At 49.4% G+C, this 15,192-nt stretch overlaps 1 protein-coding gene across 4 annotated transcripts in view; it reads left to right on the top strand.

The window, feature by feature from the left end:
• Nucleotides 1-15,192, top strand: part of KCNAB2 (potassium voltage-gated channel subfamily A regulatory beta subunit 2) — a 97,573-nt gene that overhangs the window by 23,818 nt on the left and 58,563 nt on the right. The window contains exon 1 of one of the 4 annotated variants that reach the window (XM_027110383.1): nucleotides 932-1,022. The exons of the other annotated variants lie outside the window; for them this stretch is intronic. The gene's annotated coding sequence lies outside the window, so the exon portion shown is untranslated. Of the gene's footprint in view, nucleotides 1-931; nucleotides 1,023-15,192 lie in introns of those variants that run through there. 4 annotated transcript variants of the gene reach the window in all.

The raw sequence follows: 15,192 nt of genomic DNA, 5'->3' as shown, positions 1-15,192 counted from the left end.
GTCCAGCCTGGGGGGTGAGGGCACAGCTGTCCAGCCTGGGGGGTGAGGGCACAGCTGCAGGGCCCCAGCAGGCTCTGGTAGAGGTTCCTGCCCATCCGCTGTCTCCCGGGAGCCCCCAGCCTGGGTTCCATCTCTGAGTGCGAAGTAGTTTCACAGGCGGAAGGAGTGAGGGTCCCCGCCTTGAAAACAAAACGAGGACCTCCCTGGCGGGCATGCCCAATGGGGCATGAGGGAGAGGTGCATGTCAGATCCTTGGTTGGGGAGCTAAGATCCCGCATGCAAGGGGGAGGGTGGCCAAGGACCCCTTGAATCCCTTCCCCACCCTGCAGTTCTGTCCAGGAAGGGCGGCCCATGGTCACCACGTGGGTGGGGGCGGGGCAGGGGGGGCTCCCTGATGCCTAAGGGGCTCCCTCCCGGCCCGGAAAAGCCCAGCTTCTTGGGGCTTCCCTCCCCGACCTTGCTGTCCTCTCCACTCTGGGCCCCAGCAGGATACTGGTGCAGGCTGTGGTCACCGCGGGAGACCAGGGCGGCGCACGGGGAGGAGGCTGTGAGCTTCCTGGGCTGGGACAGGAGAGCTCTAACGTTTGCTGAATGAATGACCCGCAGGGAAGCCTGTGGCCTGGGCCCCCGGGGAAGATTACGGAGATTCCGGAGCACGGGCGGGCTTCTGTTTCCCGCGTCTTGCCCTGACCCGCTGCAGCTCACGTGGTCTGTAGAGCACTGAGGCCCCTCTGGCCAGATTTCGGTGACCACACCCTTCCACCTGTGGTCACCGGGATGCAGATGGAGATGGGGGAGCCGTGGCCAGGGGACGAGGCCCCTCCACCCCGTGAGCCAAGCCTCCATTCCTCTCAGGGAGGGGAGGTGGTTGTCCCCACGACTGGGGGCCTTCAGCTGCTGACCCCAGCAGGCCACCCCTCCCCCCCGCCACCATCACCGTGCGCAGCCCTGACGTAACCAGGAGCCACAGCGAGGCTTCCCCTCGATCGGAAGGCGCCTAGCCAGTAGGTGCCTAAGCCTTGGTGAGGATCTTGGTGGGCTGTACCAGGGGAAAGGCCTTCCACCGTTGCTTTGGGAGAGTTGGGATTTGATTTTTTTTTTTGCTGTGGAATCAGTTCAATTTGAGCCGTCCAGCCACGGCTCTGTGCTGGTTGACTCGTTCGTAATCAGGGAACAGGTGCTTGAAGGTTGCTTTGAAAAGATTGAAACTTCCAGTCTGTGATCTTTATAAAGAATTCTTAATGGGGCATCAGTTAGACGCGTGAACAGACGCCCTGTCGGGCAGTCTTGCCGTGGGCTCTGTGGCTGGTCCAGATGTTTCCACCGTGGTCTGACCACGTGAGGTCCGTGCTTTTTAGTGTTGGGTTGGGGAGGGGTCCCCGTGCCGCTCGTCCCGCCGGCTCCGGCCTCAGGAGTTTAGAGGAGAGACTGAGGTTCTCACTGGCCAAGAGCAGCAGGGCGGGGCGGGGGGGTGGGTCCTGGCCGTGACCCCCAGCCCCCAGTAACGATTGCCCGTTCTCCCCGCCCCCAGCTCCCTCTGAATCTGAGCAAGATCTGGGTGGTACTGTTTGGGAGTGTGAGTGTTGGCCTCCAGCCCCTTCCGGCAATTGGGCCTCTCTGTTTGTCCTCCAAGATGACTCCACAGGCAGAACGGACTCCCCAAGTGCACGCAGGTTCAGCAGCTCTCGCTCTTTGCCACCCACCTTACTCACAGGAGAAGAGTTGGCTCCTGTCTCGGAGCTCCTGGCCTCTGGGAGAGAGCGGAAGGGGGTGTTACACAAGCGCCCTTCCGGATGTGTGTGGTTTTGAGCAGCTACACCTCTTCCTGTCTCTTCTTGAGGCACCCTGTGGCCGCCGTGGCTCCCACAGGCTTTGGGCCCATAAAGGGCAGTGGTTTCATGCCGTGTCACAGTCAGAGCCATGCCTCAGGGCTTTGGTAGAAGGGATTTACGGGGTTCGAGAAGCAACATGCAAAGTAACATCAGTTTGAGAAGCAGCTGCTTAAGTCCTAGCCCTGGTTCCTGAAGCTTCCGGGGAGATCACCCAACGCCCTTCACACGCCTGTCACACCCACGTGCTGTAAGCCTCTGGTCCCTCAGTCAGAGCTCACGGAGCACCGGCCATGTGCCTGGCGCTGCTGGGACACGTCAGTGAGCAGAAGAGGCAAAGCCCCTGCCCTGGAGGAGCCGACATCCCTGTGGTCTCAGGGCAAGTGGGGACGGGGTGAAGGTGAGGAACAGTCCATAACTGGTGTCACAGCAGAGTGACCTTCAAGGTGGTCTCCAGCGGCCCCGCCTCTTGGTCCTCACCCACTCCATCGTATTAGGGTTGGTCTTTGTGACCAATAAAGAAACACACGGCAGCTTCTCTCTCTCCGCCCCTTGCTCTGGGGGAAGCAAATTGCCTCGGCCTGAGAGACCCAAGGAGTACAGAACTGAGGCCCACTGCGCACAGCCTTGTGCAGGAGACACCTAAGAAGAGGAGCCTTCAGGGGAATTCCCTGGCAGCCCAGTGGCTAGTACTCCACGGTCTCACTGCCCAGGTCCTGGGTTCAATCCCTGGTTGGGGAACTAAGATCCCACAAGACGCACGGTACAGCAAAAAGCAAAGACAAGGAGCCTTGAGCTGAGATGGTGGCCTCAGCTGACATCCTGCCCACAGCCTCAGGAGAGACCCTGAGCCAGACCACCCAGCCAAGTCAGTCCCGGATTCCTGACTCCAAAACTGTGTGAGTAATATCTGTTGCTGTAAGCCGCCACCCCTTGTCAGGTGGCAGCAGACGACTCATACAGTCTCATTGTTCTTAAGACCTCAGCGATCTAGGGCCAAGCCTTCGGGAAGCTTTGAGCTTCCAGGATGATCCAGAATGAGGATGCAGCCCCAGAGGGCCCCCCGTGACAGCGAGTCATACCTGTGCATGGCTGGCCACCTCCGTAAGCGATGAGCCTTTTTCTGGGGAGCTGGAGAAGATGAGAAGACTTCTGAGAGCAGGGGAGAGAGGCAGCATGGGAAAAGGAGAGGTTGCAGTGAGTCTGAGGACCCTGAAAAGTGATTTTCTGGAAGGCAGGACCACTGCCTGGGAGCAGGCTGCCTCTGGGGCAGATGCCTCTGTGCAAGAGTGACCTCACCTGCCTTTGGCCCGCGGTGCAAACGTTCAGGAAGGAGTTGTGATCGCGGACTTTCCGAGAGGCACTCCCAGGCCTCGGGCAGCACCTTCCCTCCTCCAGCGCCGGGCACGAGCGGATTCCAGCCTCCGTGGTCGTCACCGCACACCCCCACCTGGTAGCACATCAGCTCCTCCGGGACTCCTGTTACCCTCCCATTTCACAGGTGGAGAAACTGACACTTCGGAAGGTTGGGAGATTTGCCCAAGGTCAGACACCAATAAATGGCAGAGTTACGATGCAAACCAAGGGCTAGATCTGAACCCCTCCCCACCCCCTGGAGTGGTCTCCTGGGTCACCCAAAGAGGGGGGAATTGTGTCATCCACCAAGCCCCAGAAGAAGATGGAAACGGGTGTCGACCCGGCAAGGTTTCAATTTAGAAACAGTTACCCTCTCCCGAGCTCAAAGGGGTAGCTTCACGTGAACTCTCACTACATGCAGGTTCCCATCACCCAAGTTTTGTGCTCCAGAACCTGCGGTAAAGGGACAGCTGGGGCATCCTTTTCCAGTAGCCGGAAGTAGCTCCCGGCCTCCCGCTGGAGTTATAATTTAATGTAACGAGAATGACCCTGAATATTAAAACACAGCAGAACGGCTCCCAGCAGTGCTGAAGTTAAAACTCCATTCACCTTCTGCGTAACAGTCCTGGTGGCAGGCCACAGAGAGGCTCGTTTGTCTGCATTCGTGGGTCTGCTGGCTCCACGTCGCAGGTCGATGGTGATGCCCGGGCCGGGCCGCGTGGCTCTAGCGTGTGAGCTCGGCCTCTTCGGACCAGCGGGGGGTGTGTCTGGAGCAGGTTCATCCGTGATGATGGCAGGGGCTCCAGGGCAAGTCTCCTGTGGCTGGAGCTGGCATATCGTCATTCTGCTCGCTCCACATTGGCCCAAGAGTGTGTTTGTGTGTGTGTGGAGGCGGGGTGGGTGTCGTATGCATGCGTGCATGTTGGGGGGAGGTGGCAGAGTCACTCAGCAAAGGACATGGATACGGAAGGAGCCAGGAATGGGGACCGATGATTCAATCTCCTAGACCCTCATACCCTCCTTCTATGCAAATCAGATGGCAGCTCACCAACCAGCACGTCTGAGGAGCCAGACAGGTGGTCCTCCAAGCAGGCTCGCTCAGAAAGCATCTCCTGTCACTGTGTGTCCCTGGACTCGTGGGCTCGGTCTGACTTTTCTTTGTGGTTTCTTGGCTTAGCTGTGAATTCCTTTTCTCCTCTCGCCTGGATGCACTGAATCCTTCCCATCTCGTGCCAGCAGCTCTCATCAACTCTGAGAGGCTACAGATTCCATCTTTAATGCTGAGGCTGAAGGGATCAGAGAAAGAGGGAGAAAGAGGGAGAGGAAGAGAGAGAGAGCGCCACTTGCAGATCCGAATTGGACACCCCCAGGCACATTAGCTCCCAGAATAATATAATCATTTATTCTTAGCTCCAACAGAGAAATTGAGGCTCATGTAGGCCAGGCCCCCATTTTGCAGATGAGAAGCCTGAGGCTTAAAGAGCGAGCGAGCGAGCTCGCGTGTCCTGGTCAAGGGCGCCCCACCGTGGTCTGCTGGACATTTTGCACGGTGCATCTGGTTTATTCTGGGGCTTTCCCTCTGTGTGTACAAATGTGCTTGTCCATGTTTAAAATCATGTCATGGGTCCACTTTTCCAGAAGACTGCCAGCCCGAGTCTCAGGGCCAATCCCAGGCCCCAGAGTCACATAGAGGCCCCATGGGGCCTTTGGTTAGTCCCTGAGAGTCTGAGCATCAGGACCTGGCCGGGGCTGCAGCTCTGATGACAGCCTAAGACTCCAGGAATCCGTTTTTGTGTTTTCTTCCCATTTAAACTCGGCCTCCTGCCCTCTCGCGTCCTCTGCCCTCGGAGCCCTGACAGGCTGCATAGTGACCTTTCTGGGAAAACTAAAGTGGAGAAAACACAGTGAGAGGTTGCAGGGGAACTGCATTCTCACACAGCCTCAAAGAGCCCTCCCTGCGGTTCCTGGTTAATTAGGAAGGAATTAGTACTCCGTGCCATGGCGGAAGCTGCCTTAACCTAGTGGCAGGCCCTGGCTTTGCCCGTCATGGACAAACGCGCGTGTGCATCCTGGTTTGATGCACCAGAAGGACACACCTCGCCAGAAAGGTTTAGCCAGATCTAACCATCAGGCTGCAGTCAGACAAATGCAAAATGTGGGACAGTCAGCAGGACTAATGGCCTGAGCTTTCAAAAAAAAAAAACCAATGCCATGAAAAACAAAAATGAAAAAACGGTAGGGGGGTGGGGTGCTGGATTAGGAGATTAGTTGAGGGGTGCTGGGTTAGGTGAACCTTGAGTGGATTCCGGTGGGTTTTTTTTAAGCTATAGCATCTATTTTTGGAATGGATTCTGGATTTTTTTAAACTATAGACTATCTTTTTGGAATCAATGGGAAAATTTTAATCTCTATTTTATTTCTTCTCTGATCTTTATTATTTCCTTCCTTCTGCTGACTTTAGGTTTTGTTTGTTCTTCTTTTCCTTTCTTTCTTTTTAAAATTTATTTATTTGGTTGAGTCGGTTCTTACTTGCGGCAGGCGGGCTCCTTCATTGCGGCTCATGGGCTCCTTACTTGCGGCATGTGAACTCTTAGTTGCGACATGCATGTGGGATCTAGTTCCCTGATCAGGGATCGAATCCGGGCCCCCTGCGTTGGGAGTGCAGAGTCTTAACCACAGCGCCTCCAGGGAAGTCCCTGTTCTTTTTCTAATTCTTCTAGGTGGTAGCCTGGATTGTTTATTTGAGGTTTTTCTTGTTTTGGGAGGAAGGCAGAAATTTTTAATATAGGCTATATATCAGATGGTATTGAATTAATTGCCTTAGATATGATCATGGTGTTGTAGTTATGTAAGGTAGAGTTCTTACTCTCAGAAAATGCTTGCTGCAGTATTGAGGTGTGAAGTGCATGAGATCGCAACTGTCAAATGTTTCAGAAAAAAAAGTGTGTGCGAGAGGGAGGGGGAAAAGGTGAAGGGGAGAGGGGGAGGGAGGAGAGGCCATGCAAGCAAATGAGGCAAACGCAGATTATCAGTGAGTAGGATGAAGGGTATATAGGTGCTTGTTGCTATTCTGGTGTTTTACAATTTTTCTGATGTTTTAAAGTTTTAAAAATAATAAGTTGGAGAGAAGACGGTGTCCACAGATGGAGCCTTTTAGGTCCCCTGTCATCACTCAGCTCAGCCTGCAAAGGGTGAGAGCTGGTATTGACTCAATATCTTTCCTCTTGGGCTCAGAGCGTATCTTCTCTTTGCTCCCATGAGAAACTATGAACGGGCCTTTGTGAGCGCTCCATGCTTATGTCTCCAAGTATAAACCGGGGTGGTTTGCTCCGGGTCACACGCAGACCAGCTGGTCGTGCAGGAGACAGGAGGGACCCAGCCTTCAGACTCCCAGCTTGGACCCCGAGCCACACCCTCTCAGCCGCCCCTCCCGTCCCTCGTCCCTCCGAGCCTGTCATGTTGCCAAATGGTTTCTGAACAGTCCAGGGTGGAGGTGGGGTGGGCAGCTGTGCCAGCCTTCCTCCCCTAGGGGTGCAGGAGCCCAGCGCAGCCTGGGAGTCTCAGCATCCCCACTGGGACGTCAGCTCCTTGGGGGTTGGCTGCCAGGCAGATGCAGTGGCTCCTGATTGGACAGCGGCAGCTACAGGGCAAGGAGGTGGGCTCTGGGCACGTTGGCTGTGGCCCTGGACTGTGTCCTGAACGCTCAGCCGGGGCTTGGGGAAACCTCACCAATCCTCTTCCCCCCGCCGTGAGGTGGCAAAGGTGCCAACCCCCCAAGAGGAATGAGACAGAAGCACTGCTCGTGGCCTGCAGTTCTTTTCCACGTGAAGTGGGCATCAGAGCATGGCCAGTGCCCGGCTGTGGGCGGAGGAGCTGACTGCTGACCCTGAAGGACCTGAGCTTCCAGAGTCCGGGCTAGGGTGAGGAGTGGGACAAGTGACCTCCCTGGGGATGCCTCCCACAGTGTGGCCAGTGGCACCTATAGCTGCCATGAACACCCCCGCTGGACAGAGCGGGCATTGCACCCTCAGGAAGGCTGCCCTGTCCCCACCCCTGCCACCTCGTGCAAGCCGAGTCCCCAGGCCCTCCCCCTACCACAGGCGTGCCAGGCATAGCTGTGAGCACAGCCGACAGAACTCCCTGCATCCATGGAGCTGGCATCTTGGGGTCACAAATGAGACAGTAGGTGAAACATAAGGTGTGTTAGAAGGTGACACGTGCCAGGGGAGGGACCAGGGGAGTGTAGGGAAGACAGGTCTGCAATTTAAGATAAAGTGTCCAGAGAAGACTCTGTGAGAATGTGACCTTTGTATTAAGAGGTGAAGGTCAGGGGTCCCTCCGGCGGGTCAGGGGTCAGAGAGCTCAGGCAGAAGGAAGGGCAGGTGCAAAAGCCCTGAGGTTGGAGTGTCTGCTTGGTTCACGGGACCCCACAGAGCCCGCGTCTGGGGCGGAGTGAGTGGGGGGGTGGGGGGGGATGAGGTCAGAGAGGTCGCGGCTCAGGCGGGGCCGGGCTGAGGCCGCTGTTGAGATTTGGGCTTTCACCCTGGGTAGAATGGGAAACCACTGGAAAGTCTGAGCAAAGTAACAACATGATCTGATTTATGTTCCGGAAGTTTCGCTCTGGCTCCTGGTCAAGGTGGAAGCCAGGAGACCTGTCAGAAAGCTGTCGTGGGGACTAAGAGAGGGAAGGTGGCAGCCGGGCCAGGGAGGAGGAGGCAGAGGTCACCACAAGAAGCGTGGGACTTGGGCTTCCCCGGTGGCGCAGTGGTTGGGAATCCGCCTGCCGATGCAGGGGACACGGGTTCGTGCCCCGGTCGGGGAAGATCCCACGTGCCGCGGAGCAGCTGGGCCTGTGAGCCATGGCCGCTGAGCCTGCGCGTCCGGAGCCTGTGCTCCGCAACAGGAGAGGCCACAACAGTGAGAGGCCCGCGTACCGCAAAAATAAAAAAAAAAAAAAGAAGCGTGGGACTCTGGTGGCTTCTGAAGATGGCCTCATGACGGGGTGGCCATGGAAGAACAGGGCTGCAGTGGGAGTTGTCGACTTAAAAAAATGCACAACGTGAGAGTGAGAGTTAAGTTTTATTTGGGGCAACAGGAGGACTGTGGCCCGGGGGGACGGCGTTTCAGATAGCTCTGAGAAACTGCACCGAAGAGGTCAGGGGAAGGTCAGTATGTACGTGATTTTGGCAAAGAGGGAGTCCATGCAATCAAACACATATTTTTTTCCAGAAGGTTTCTGTTAGTCACGAGGAACAATCGTCACCATGAAGGACTTCAGTGTTTTTCTAGATATGAGGAAATACAAAAATTAGGCTCACTAAATCTTCTCCTGAAAATATTTAACTCTCTGAAGCCCTGTTCTGCCAGTTTTTCTCAGAGCACCGAGCGCCTCATTTCTGCTCTCCACCCTGAACTCCTTTCAGGGGATGTTGAAAGTCAGCAGCTGCAGCAGCACATGATCTAATCCTTGTAGAGGGAGATGGCAAGTGCCCCTGGCAAGTACCAATTTGTAGTTGACAGGGTGGTCAGGAGCTTCGTGTTACACGTATGGCCCCAAGGCGCTTGTTTCACATCCTTGTAGAGATGCCTAGTGGACACTTGGATACACGCATCTGCGGTCCAGGGGAGAGATGGGGGCTGGAGATACAATCATGGGGTCTGCAGCATAGCAATGGAGGTCAGAGCCAGAAGACCGGTGGAAACCTGAGGAACCTCGTGTAGCAGCAGGAAGGTCACGGCGACCTTGGCAATGGTAGCTTCCTCAGAGGCATGAGGGCAGAAGGGAGGGGAATTACAGACAAGAGGACATTTCCTGTGATGGAAGGAGAGAAATAGGACAAGAGTGGGGAAGGAAGTGGGTCCAAGAAATTATGCTTGTTGTTTTTGAAAACTGCAGAAGTAGTTTGGGGTTTTTTTTTTTTGGTTTTTCTTTTTTTTTTTTTTTTTTGGTACGTGGGCCTTTCACTGTTGTGGCCTCTCCCGTCGTGGAGCACAGGCTCCGGATGCGCAGGCTCAGCGGCCACGGCTCACGGGCCTAGCCGCTCTGCTGCATGTGGGATCTTCCCGGACTGGGGCACGAACCCGCGTCCCCTGCCTCGGCAGGCGGACTCTCAACCACTGCGCCACCAGGGAAGCCCTTTAGTTATCCATTTTATGCATATTAGTGTACATATGTCAATCCCAATCTCCCAATTCATCCCCCCCCGACTTCCCCCCTTGGTGTCCATACGTTTGTCCTCTACATCTGTGTCTCTATTTCTGCCCTGCAAACCAGTTCACCTGTACCATTTTTCTAGATTCCACATATATGCATTAATATGCGATATTTGTCTTTCTCTTTCTGACTTACTTCACTCTGTATGACAGTCTCTAGGTCCATCCACATCTCTACAAGTGACCCAATTTCGTTCCTTTTTATGGCTGAGTAATATTCCGTTGTATATATGTACCACATCTTCTTTACCCATTCATCTGTCGATGGGCATTTAGGTTTCTTCCGTGACCTGGCTACCATAAATAGTGCTGCAGTGAACATTGGGGTGCCTGTGTCTTTTTGAATCATGGTTTTTGCTGGGTATATGTCCAGTAGTGGGATTGCTGGGTCATATGGTAATTTTATTTTTATTTTTTTAAGGAACCTCCATACTGTTCTCCTTAATGGCTCTATCAATTTACATTCCCACCAATGGTGCAAGAGGGTTCTCTTTTCTCCACACCCTCTCCAGCATTTATTGTTTGTAATTTTATGATGATGCCCAGCTAACCAGTGTGAGATGATGATACCTCATTGTAATTTTGATTTGCATTTCTCTAGTAATTAGTGATGTTGAGCAGCTTTTCATGTGCCTCTTGGCCATCTGTCTATTTAGGTCTTCTGCCCATTTTCTGATTGGGTTGTTTGTTTTTTTGATATTGAGCTGCATGAGCTGTTTATATATTTTGGAGATAAATCATTTGTCTGTTGATTCGCTTGCAAATATTTTCTCCCATTCTGAGGGTTGTCTTTTTGTCTTGTTTATGGTTTCCTTGGCTGTGCAAAAGCTTTTAAGTTTCATTAGGTCCCATTTGTTTATTTTTGTTTTTATTTCTGTTACTCTAGGAGGTGGGTCAAAAAAGATCTTGCTGCAATTTGTGTCAAAGAGTGTTCTTCCTTCCTATGTTTTCCTCTAAGAGTTTTATAGTGCCTGGTCTCACATTTAGGTCTGTAATCGATTTTGGGTTTATCTTTGTGTATGGTGTTACGGAGTGTTCTAATTTCATTCTTTTACATGCAGCTGTCCCTTTTTCCCAGCATCACTCATTGAAGAGACTGTCTTTTCTCCATTGTATATCCTTGCCTCCATTGTCATAGATGAGTTGACCATAGGTGCATGTGTTTATCTCTGGGTTTTCTATCCTGTTCCATTGATCTATATTTCTGTTTTTGTGCCAGTACCATACTGTCTTGATTACTGTAGCTTTGTAGTATAGTCTGAAGTCAGGGAGTCTGATTCCTCCAGCTCCATTTTTTTTTCTTCAAGATTGCTTTGGCTAATTGGTGCCTTTTGTGTCTCCATACAAATTATAAGATTTTTTTGTTCTAGTTCTGTAAAAAATGCCATTGATAATTTAATAGGGATTGCATTGAACCTGTAGACTGCTTTGGGTAGTATAGTCATTTTCACAATATTGATTCTTCCAATCCAAGAACATGGTATCTCTCTCCATCTGTTTGTGTCACCTTTGATTTCTTTCATCAGTGTCTTATAGTTTTCTGAGTACAGGTCTTTTACCTCCTTAGGTAGGGTTATTCCTAGGTATTTTATTCTTTTTGTTGCAATGGTGAATAGGATTGTTTCCTTAATTTACATTCTGATCTTTCATTGTTAGTGTATAGGAATGCAAGAGATTTCTGTGCATTATTTTGTATCCTGCTACTCTACCAAATTCATTGATTAGCTCTAGTAGTTTTCTGGTGGCACCTTTAGGATTTTCTATGTATAGTATCATGTCATCTGCAAACAGTGACAGTTTTACTTCCTCTTTTCCAATTTGGATTCCTTTTATTTCTTTTTCTTCTCTGACTGCTATGGCTAAAACTTCCAAAACTATGTTGAATAATAGTGGTGAGGGTGGCCAACCTTGTCTTGTTCCTGATCTTAGAAGAAATGGTTTCAGTTTTTCACCATTGAGAATGACGTTGGCTGTGGGTTTGTCACATATGGGCTTTATTATGTTGAGGTAGATTCCCTCTATGCCTACTTTCTGGAGAGTTTTTAATCATAAATCGGTGTTGAATTTTGTCCAAAGCTTTTTCTGCATCTATTGAGACGATCATATGGTTTTTAATCCTTCAGTTTGTTAATATGGTGCATCACATTGATTGATTTGCATATATTGAAGAATCCTTGCATCCCTGGGGTAAACCCCACTTGATCGTGGTGTATGATCCTTTTAATGTGCTGTTGTATTCTGTTTCCTAGTATTTTGTTGAGGATTTTTGCATCTCTGTTCATCAGAGATATTGACCTGTAGTTTTCTTTTTTTGTGACATCTTTGTCTGGTTTTGGTATCAGGGTGATGGTGGCCTCATAGAATGAGTTTAGGAGTGTTCCTACCTCTGCTATATTCTGGAAGAGTTTGAGAAGGATGGGTGTTAGCTCTTCTCTAAATGTTTGATAGAATTTGCCTGTGAAGCCATCTGGTCCTGGGCTTTTGTTTGTTGGAAGATTCTTAATCACAGTTTCAATTTCATTACTAGTGATTGGTCTGTTTATATTTTCTATTTTTTCAAGGTTCAGTCTTGGAAGGTTGTGTTTTTCTAAGTATTTGTCCATTTCTTCCAGGTTGTCCATTTTATTGACATATAGTTGCTTGTAGTAATCTCTCATGATCCTTTCTATTTCTGCAGTGTCAGTTGTTACTTCTCCTTTTTCATTTCTAATTCTGTTGATTTGAGTCTTCTCCCTTTTTTTCTTGATGAGTCTGGCTAATGGTTTATCAATTTTGTTTTTCTTCTCAAAGAACCAGCTTTTACTTTTATTGATCTTTGCTATTGTTTCCTTCATTTCTTTTTCATTTATTTCTGATCTGATCTTTATGATTTCTTTCCTTCTGCTAACTTCGGGGTTTTTTTGTTCTTCTTTCCCTAATTGCTTTAGGTGTAAGGTTAGGTTGTTTATTTGAGAGTTTTCTTGTTTCCTGAGGTAGGATTGTATTGCTATAAACTTCCCTCTTGAACTGCTTTTGCTGCATCCCACAGGTTTTGGGTCTTCGTGTTTTCATTTTCATTTGTTTCTAGGTATTTTTTGATTTTCTCTTTGATTTCTTCAGTGATCTCTTGGTTATTTAGTAGCTTATTGTTTAGCCTCCATCTGTTTGTATTGTTTACAGTTTTTTTCCTGTAATTGATATCTAGTCTCATAGCATTGTGGTCAGAAAAGATACTGGATTCAATTTCAATTTTCTTAAATTTACCAAGGCTTGATTTGTGACCCAAGATATGGTCTATCCTGGAGAATGTTCCATGAATACTTGAGAAGAAAGTATATTCTGTTGTTTTTAGATGGAATGTCCTATAAATATCAATTAAGTCCATCTTGTTTAATGTGTCATTTAAAGCTTGTGTTTCCTTATTTATTTTCATTTTGGACAATCTGTCCATTGGTGAAAGTGAGGTGTTAAAGTCCCCTACTATGATTGTGTTACTGTTGATTTCCCCTTTTATGGCTGTTAGCATTTGCCTTAAATATTGAGGTGCTCCTATATTGGGTGCATAAATATTTACAATTGTTATATCTTCTTCTTGGATTGATCCCTTGATCATTATGTAGTGTCCTTCTTGGGTTTTTGTAATAGTCTTTATTTTAAAGTCTATTTTGTCTGATATGAGAATTGCTACTCCAGCTTTCTTTTTTTTTTAATAAAGTTATTTATTTATTTATTTATTTTTGGCTGCATTGGGTCTTTGTTGCTGTGTGCGGACTTTCTCTAGTTGCGGCGAGTAGGGGCTACTCTTCATTGTGGTGCGTGGGCTTCTCGTTGCAGTGGCTTCTCTTGTGCAGCGCAGGCTCATGTGTGCGGGCTTCAGTAGTTATGGCACGTGGGCTCAGTAGTTGTGGCTTGCAGGCTCAGTAGTTGTGGCTCGTGGGCTCAGTAGTTGTGGCACACAGGCTTAGCTGCTCCACGGCATGTGGGATCTTCCCGGACCAGGGTTTGAACCCCTGTCCCCTGCATTGGCAGGCGAATTCTTAACCATTACACCACCAGGGAAGCCCTTCCAGCTTTCTTTTGATTTCCATTTGCATGGAATATCTTTTTCCATCCCCTCACTTTCAGTCTGTATGTGTCCCTAGGTCTGAAGTGGGTCTCTTGTAGACAGCATATGTATGGGTCTTGTTTTTGTATCCATTCAGCCAGTCTGTGTCTTTCGCTTGGAGCATTTAATCCATTTACATTTAAGGTAGTTATCAATACGTATGTTCCTATTACCATTACCTTAATTGTTTTGGGTTTGTTTTTGTAGGTCCTTTTGTTCTCTTGTGTTTCCCACTTAGAGAAGTTCCTTAAGCATTTGTTGTAAAGCTGGTTTGGTGGTGCTGAATTCTCTTAACTCTTGCTTGTCTGTAAAACTTTTGATTTCTCTGCCGAATATGAATGCGATCCTTGCTGGGTAGAGTATTCTTGGTTGTAGGTTCTTCCCTTTCATCACTTTACATATATCGTGCCACTCCCTTCTGGCTTGTAGAGTTTCTGCTGAGAAATCAGCTGTTAACCTTATGGGAGTTCCCTTGTATGCTTTTGTCGTTTTTCCCCTGTTGCTTTTAATAATTTTTCTTTGTCTTTAATTTTCGTCAGTTTGGTTACTATGTGTCTCGGCGTGTTTCTCCTTGGCTTTATCCTGCCTGGGGCTCTCTGTGCTTCCTGGACTTGGGCGGCTATTTCCTTTCCCATGTTAGGGAAGTTTTCGACTATAATCTCTTCACATATTTTCTCAGTTCCTTTCTCTCTCTCTTCTCCTTCTGGGACCCCTATAATGTGAATGTTCATGCATTTAATGTTGTCCCAGAGGTCTCTTAGGCTGTCTTCATTTATTTTCATTCTTTTTTCTTTATCCTTTTCTGTGGCAGTGATTTCCACCATTCTGTCTTCCAGGTCACTTATCCGTTCTTCTGCCTCAGTTATTCTACTATTGATTCCTTCTGGTGTAGTTTTCATTTCCGTTACTGTGTTGTTCATTCCTGTTTGTTTGTTCTTTAATTTTTCTAGGTGTTTGTTGTTCTTTAATTCTTCTAGGTCTTTGTTAAACATTTCTTGCATCTTCTAGATCTTTGCGTCCATTCTTTTTCCAAGGTCCTGGATCATCTTTACTATCATTATTGTGAATTCTTTTCTGGAAGGCTGCCTATCTCCACTTCATTTAGTTGTTTTTCTGGGGCTTTATCTTGTTCCTTCATCTGTACATAGCCCTCTGCCTTTTCATCTTGTCTATCTTTCTGTGAATGTGGTTTTTGTTCCACAGGCTCCAGGATTGTAGTTCTTCTTGCTTCTGCTGTCTGCCCTCTGGTGGATGAGGCTACCTAAGAGGCTTGTGCAAGCTTCCTGATGGGAGGGACTGGTGGTGGCTAGAGCTGGCTGTTGCTCTGGTGGGCAGAGCTCAGTAAAACTTTAATCTGCTTGTGTGCTAATGGGTGGGGCTGAGTTCTCTCCCTGTTGGTTGTTTGGCCTGAGGCAACCCAGCCCTGGTGTCTGCAGTCTCTTTGTTGGGGCTAATGGCAGACTCTGGGAGGGCTCACACCAAGGAGTACTTCCCAGAACTTCTGCTGCCAGTGTCCTTGTACCCGCGGTGAGCCACAGCCAACACCCCCACCTCTGCAGGAGACCCTCCAACACTAGCTGGTAGGTCTGCTTCAGCCTCCTATGGGGTCACTGCTCCTTCCCCTGGGTCCCGATACACACACTACTTTGTCTGTGTGTCCTCCTGTTAGACCTTCGCGGTCTCCTAGGAGTTTCGACTCGCCCAGGAAAC

This window comes from Aethalodelphis obliquidens, unplaced genomic scaffold (assembly GCF_003676395.1).
Source record: "Aethalodelphis obliquidens isolate GAN/ISIS:26980383/991018 unplaced genomic scaffold, ASM367639v1 scaffold9, whole genome shotgun sequence".
NCBI lineage: Eukaryota > Metazoa > Chordata > Mammalia > Artiodactyla > Delphinidae > Aethalodelphis > Aethalodelphis obliquidens.
Note: the sequence above shows the minus strand (reverse complement) of the source record. Positions and strands in the feature narration are given on the sequence as shown.